General features: G+C 46.6%; 1 pseudogene; it reads left to right on the plus strand.

Moving 5' to 3' along the window:
- The first annotated feature begins 700 nt into the window (after window positions 1–700).
- Window positions 701–6,567, plus strand: LOC129517894 (ubinuclein-1-like; annotated as a pseudogene).
- The last annotated feature ends 284 nt before the right edge of the window (window positions 6,568–6,851 follow it).

Genomic DNA, 6,851 nt, shown 5'->3' on the forward strand with positions numbered 1-6,851 from the left:
TCAAAATTTGCTTAGATTGAGAGGTATCCAAACCCTCCTGCTGCACAGTGAGAACCAAGACTGCTACTCAGATGCAGGAGTTCTAGGACTGGGAACTCCCACAGTGTGAGGTGCAGGAATCACAAGCACATCGGACCAGGGAATGCCCAAAAGACATATATCCACTATGCCTCTTGATTTTAAGTATTAGGAACGCAGGGCAGGGCACCTGGGTGGCTCAGTGGTTGAGTGTCTGCCCTTCGCTCAGGTTGTGATCCCAGGATCCTAGGACCAAGTCCCATGTCGGGCTCCCTGCAGGGAGCCTGCTTCTCCCTCTGCCTATGTCTTTACCTCTCTGTATCTCTCATGAATAAATAAATAAAATTTTTTTAAAAAAAGAGAGAAACCCACAGGAGCTAGCTTAAGCAAAAACATATGAGAGAGGTATTATAAGAATACTAAGGCGTGTCCTGGAATCAAAGATAGAGTAGTTAGACAAACTTCAAGAATAGCAGAGAACAGGGCTTGAGGAAAATGGGGAACCCATGAATTCCTCCCTCTTCATCCTTAGATTTGTTGCTTTTCTCTGCATTTCTGCTCTGTGCCTCCCTTTCCCTGCAGAAATATTTTCTCTGTATCGCAAGCAAATGGAGCAAAGATTCTAGATCAGTTTATATAGAAGAAGCAGGTAGAACTAGGAAGAGGGCCATTATTTTGCAGCATGGCTGGGAACCTGGTAAGAGAGAAGTCTGAACTGGTGCAGAATTACAGTCCAAGAGATGCCCCAGGTTCACTGTGGAAGTGATGGTTTCATTTTCCACCCCCAGACAAAAATGGTTCATCAATAGTATACAGAGTAACAAACCCAGGAAACAGGGTGTGTGTGCCACTTCCATGCAATTTCCTGCTGCAAGGGGTGCTGAGTTGAAGCAACTGCCAAACCTTTCGACAAAGTCAGAATGTAAGTGAAAATAAAATAAAGGAAGAGAAAAACAAAAAGAAAGGAAAAGGCACTCCAAATGAATGTGCAAACAAAAATTCTAGAACACATAACGAAATCTTCTGTTAAGGAAAAAACATCTAACAAAACAAACTGTATGAACTCCGTGCAAGTGATGTCAATGGAACAGAAGGAGACTTCAGAAGAATTATGTTTGAGGTGCTCTAGATCAGTGAAGGCACAACATGCATTAGAAAGCGGGTGGTGATAGGGATTTGTCTGGGTGGCTCAGTTGGTTAAGCATCTGACTCTTGACCTCAGCTCAGGTCTTAATCTCAGGGTGGTGAGTTCAAGTCCCACATTGAGCTCCATGTTGGGTAAGGAGCCTATGTAAAAAAAAGAAAGAAAGAGAGCAGGGATCCTTCTCCTCACCCTGGGCTTTTGACTACAAGCACTTAACCCCTCAGTGCCACTTCACCCCCAAAGACCCACCTTCCTTGTCCCTGAAAGCCATCTGTCCCATGCAGGACAGTTCCTTTGCCCCGGTGGCTCTGCTTGGCCATGGCCCCAGAAATCCTGGTCTCCTTTTCTCCTCCAGGTTCTGGGCTTGGTGAGCACTCTCCACTGTGCCCCAGATGGCTGCTGTCATCTGGGAGACTTCTTACAGAAGGTCTTTTCTGTTTTCCCATGGTTGTGAGTGCTTTTTTTTAAATTGACTATATTTTAGAGCATTTTAGATTTACAGAAATACTATTTGGAAGATACAGAGTTCCCAAATGCTCCCCCTTCCCCACCAACCCAGGTTTCCCTATTATTTCTATCTTACATCAATGTGGTAGATATGTTACAATGGATGAGCCAGTATTGGTACACTATTGTGTGTGTGTGTTTTTAAAAGATTTTATTTATTTTCTCATGAGAGATACAGAGAAAAGCAGAGACACAGGCAAAGGGAGAAGCAGGCTTCCTGCAAGGAGCCTGACTTGGGACTTGATCCCAGGGTCCTGGGATCACAGCCTGAGCCAAAGGCAGATGCTCAACCACTGAGCCACCCAGATGTCCCTGGTACACTATTGTTAATTAAAGTCCATGGTACAAATGTACAGTGACATGGATCCACATACAGGATAGTTTCACTGCCCCCAAAATCCTTCGTGTTTTACCTACGCATCCCTCCCTCCTACCCAACCTCTAGTAACTACCAATCTTTTTACTGTCTCTATAATTTTGCCTTTTCCTGAGGATCACATAGCTGGAATCACACAGTATGTAGCCTTTTCACATTGGCTTCTTTCACTTAGCAACATGCATTTATCCATGCCTTATCATGACCTGATAGCTCATTTCTTGTTAGCACTAAATAACATTACATTTTTAGCTATTCACCTACTGAAGGACATTTTGATTGTTTCCAAGTTTTGGAAATTATGAACCAACTATGAACAAGTATGCTGTAAGCATCCATATGCAGGCTTTTGTGTAGACATAAGTTTTCAACTCCTTCAGATAAAATACTAAGGAGCGCTATTGCTGGATGGTATAATAAGAGTATATTTAACTTTGTAAGAAACTGCCAAACTGTCTTCCAAAGTGGCGTTACCATTTTACATTCCCACCAGCAATGAATGAGCATTCCTGTTGCTCCATTTCCTTGCCAGTGTTTAGTGTTGTTGGTGTCCTGGATTGGGGCCATTCTAATAGCGGTGCAGCGGGGTCTCATTTTTATTTGCATTTCCCAAATGACATCGGATGTGGAGCATTTCTTCATATGCTTATTTGCCATCTGTGTATCTTTTTCTGATGAGGTGTCTGTTCAGGTCTTTTGCTCATTTTTTAACTGGGTTGCTTGTTTTCTTATTGTTGAGTTTTCATTGAGTGCTCTTCTTTAACAACTGGTTTTCAAAAAGCCAGATTTTTCTTTTTCTTTTTTAAAGATTTTATTTATTTATTCATGAGAGACACGGAGAGAGAGAGAGAGAGAGAGATAGAGACACTAGCAGAGGGAGAAGCAGGCTCCCTGTGGGGAACCTGATGTGGGACTTGATCCCAGGACCTGAGAGCCCAAAGCAGACACTCAATTATGACCTGAGCTGAAGGCAGACACTCAACCACTGAGCCACCCAGGTGCCCCAAAAAGCCAGATTTTCCAAGTTCTCCCAGGGCATTAGCTACCAGCCACCACAGTGTCCCCTGAAACATTTCACAGACCTTGAACTAGGATTTTCCTTCTCTTTTTTGATTCACATGGAAGGTTTTTGATCTGTGGACTCGGACTGTGGAACTGCAGGGGACACCACTGGTAGACTTGCCTCTAGGTCCAGTTGATAACAAGTGCTGCAGCCAGTGCATCTGGCCAAGCCTGCTAGCGAGGGAATAGTTGCAGCTCACTGTGCTGTTGCACTTGCGACGAAGAAGCCAAACAGTCACAGTTGACGACACTTGTTTATAGTCATGTCAGAATCTCCACAGAATCCAGTTCACCTCTTTCCCGGGCCCTCTGAGTCTCACATTTTTAAAGAAATCTGGGCAAGAGGAAGTTGGGGGAGCAGAAGAGCACTGAGATTCTAAGCTGGCTGCAGCAACTGTTCAGATTACACTCGTGTGTTTGACCCAGATGATGAGCATACCCAGAGTTCTACCCAGGATTAGTGGAGGGTGTGCAGGAAAAAGTAGAAGGTCTTCAATCTGGAAGCGAGGGTGGAAAGAATCATGGAAAAGACCAGATATGGGGCTCGATTGGAATGGGAGAGAAGTATGATGAATCTATTTCTTCTGCCTTCTGGTCTGGGCTTAAAGTGTATGAATGAACTTCTTTCTGCTTCTCTGACCACAAAGTATGGAACACTTTACATCTACCTGAGAACCTGCAGCTATGACAAGCATCAGAATCTGACAATGACTTCGTTAAAGGAAAGCAGGAAAATTATCAAAGAAGTTGAAGGAAGGTAGTAAGATGAGAAAAAAAGATGACCTTCTCAACAGGGAGAAGAAATGAACAAAGCTCTGGTTTCCCTAAACCGGTTTTACAGCTCTCAATGGTGGGAAGAAAAAGAAGAGGAAGAAGGATGAGGAGGAGGAGGGGGAGGAGGAGATGCCTGGGTGGCTCAGCGGTTGAGTGGTTGAGCGGTTGAGCGTCTGCCTTCGGCTCAGGGTGTGATCCTGGAGTCCCTGGATTGAGTCCCACATGGGGCTCCCTGCATGGAGCCTGCTTCTCCCTCTGCCTATGTCTCTGCCTCTCTCTCTCCGTCTCTGTGTCTCTAATGAATAAGTAAATAAAATCTTAAAAAAAAAAAGAGGAAGAAGAAATGCCCAAGGGGCATTAAGTGATTAAGAGATGGTAAAGAGATATCAGAAAGAGAAATAACTCCCCCAAACAGGCATGAGTATAAGCCTGTGGGAATAGGAAAGCATCAACCTTCCCACCAGAAGGTTGCTCTCAACCTTCTGCTCTGCTTCTGACAATAATTTATCTAGGAGGTCACTGCCATGGTCCCTTTCACTGATTTGGACTTGAAGTAGCTGCCCAGTGAGTCTCTGGAAGGAAGACCCCCCCTCTGTGATACAGATGATGCAAGAGATTCCTATGGGGTGGGATTGGACCAGGAATTCAAATAGCTGCCTTCCCTCTGCAAAGGCCTGCCGGTGCCCTGGAGAGGTATACTGAGGAGCTCGTTCAGGCCACCAGAAGCAACGAGGGAGAGTGCAAATGAAGTCCTTCACCCAGAATATTAATGGGCTCCTAGTAGGCATAGAGGTTCAAACCTGGGAGCTGAGCAGCCCAGTCCGTTCTGAAGTGCTTGGCCTTGGGACTTCACTCCTGCTCTTCAGCAAGGGCGTCCTGCTCACACTTGCTCAAAAACTTCTCTGGGAGCTGTGGGGTGCATCTGAAAGAGCCTCTACAGAAACTTAAAGAAGCTATTGGCAGGCCATTGCCAGAGCAGATGGCCAAGTACCAGGATGAATGCCAGGCACACACACAAGCAAAGATTGCAGAGATGCTGGAAGAGGAGAAAGACAAGGAGCGGAGAGAACAGATTTGTTCTGGGAAAGAAGAGGAAAAGGAGAACAGAGGCTGGAAGAATTCGGATAGTAGGCTGAAATTAGGGAGGTCCTCGGACAGCTGGTGGTCCGGAAAGAAACAAGAGCCATTCTGGGGACTAGTAGTGGGAAAGCTTTCCTGGATGTCAAGGTCCAAACTGGCCCCAAGACTGGGTGTAGACCACGTCTCTGTGTGAGGAAAGAAGACCACACCATAGGCTGCTGACATCAATCCTGACCAGGAAGAAAGTAATAACTCCTTCAAAGTCAAGGTGAAGGAATCCTAGCCCAAGCCTCATAAAATGGTCCTCATCCTATCAGCCCAAATTGGCAGCCCCATTGCTTTGCATAAAAGTCTCAGGTCTTTATGTATCAAATTAAAAAAAAAGGTATTTTCCAAAGCCCAACTCTCTGGACCATCACGCTCTAGCTGTCTGTAATCGCCCTCAATTTTCTGGTGGGACGAACAGTGACATGGGAGCAGTCTGAGGAAGAAAGTCCCAAGAGCTCTGATCACAAGGAGCACTCCTGTCTGGCTCCCCACAGCAAAGCTTTCCAGAAGAACAACAGTCTTAACTGCAGCACCACAGAGCCTCTGCACCCAAGTCAGTCTTGGACATTGGACAGCACAAAAGCTTCACTCCCGCACCCCTCCCCAGTTTCATTCGGCAACAACCTCCCAGACCCCTAACCTTCCACTGAGTCTCAGCGTCCATTCCTCCACAGCAGCCTCTTCGGGAGGCATTTAAACCCCCAGAACATTTTTTTAAGATTATCTGTTTATTCACGAGAGAGGCAGAGACACAGGCAGAGGGAGAAGCAGGCTCCATGCAGGAGCCTGATGCAGGACTCGATCCTAGGACCCCAGGATCACCACCTGAGCCAAAGGCAGACGTTCCACCACTGAGCCACCCAGGTTTCCCCCCAGCACACAATTCTTATAAGAATCCGGCTTCATCCTCCACCTCCCTGAGCCACATGGCAAGACGACATTCCAACTCTTTAGGGCTATTCTACAAGTCAGCTCTTGCTGGCTCTGGCTCCCAACACCGGGTTCCTTCCAGCAGCTCTCCTCTGGAGGGACAACAATCCAGAGAGCTCTACTCTTCCTGAAAATGTGCTCCTATGTGTACAACCTCCCCCTACAGGACAGTCTGCCGATGAGCACGTCCCAAGCCTCCACGGAACAAACCTGTTTCCCAGAAGCTGGCCTTGGTGGGCCAAATGGAGATTTTGGTGATAGAAGTCAGGGAGGAATAAAGGGACTGCCCTCATCCCTGAAGCCCACCGTGGGTAGCAGCCGGTGCTCCTACAAAGGAGCTGAGCCGGTGCTCTGGGTTTCGGATCTCTGTTTCTGGGCAGGTAATGGAGAGGCAGATCTCGGGAAGGAGAGAATTCTGGGTTTGGAATAGAGAAGCTGATGTGTTTCTGAGTTTCAACGTTGTGGCAGACCAGCTTGTATACCTACAGTGCAAATCTGCCAAACACCCTGGTATTTGGTCGGAGTCCCTCATGCAGTCCCAGAAGCCAGCGACTACAAGCAGACCCCTCGGATGACCATGGTATCCATCCCATCCTCAAATGGTGTGTTCACCAGGACAAAAGCCTAGACAGAAGCCACAACCAAGAGAGGTAGCTTTGTCTTTTTGAAAATATATTAAGAGCCCTTAATTCATACTCCTTATGGGCGATCAGTTTCTCCTCTGTGCATGACAATGAAGCTCTTTTGCAGACTTGCAGATTTATCAGTGGTGAGATAACTGTGGTGGGATTTTATTTCTTTTTAAGATTTTATTTATTGGGCAGCCCTGGTGGCTCAGCGGTTTAGCTCCGCTTTCGGCCTGGGGTGTGATCCTGGAGACCCGGGATCGAGTCCCACCATCGGGCTCCCTGC

The sequence above is a fragment of the Nyctereutes procyonoides genome, unplaced genomic scaffold (genome assembly GCF_905146905.1).
Source record: "Nyctereutes procyonoides isolate TBG_1078 unplaced genomic scaffold, NYPRO_anot_genome, whole genome shotgun sequence".
In the NCBI taxonomy this organism is placed as follows: Eukaryota; Metazoa; Chordata; class Mammalia; order Carnivora; family Canidae; genus Nyctereutes; species Nyctereutes procyonoides.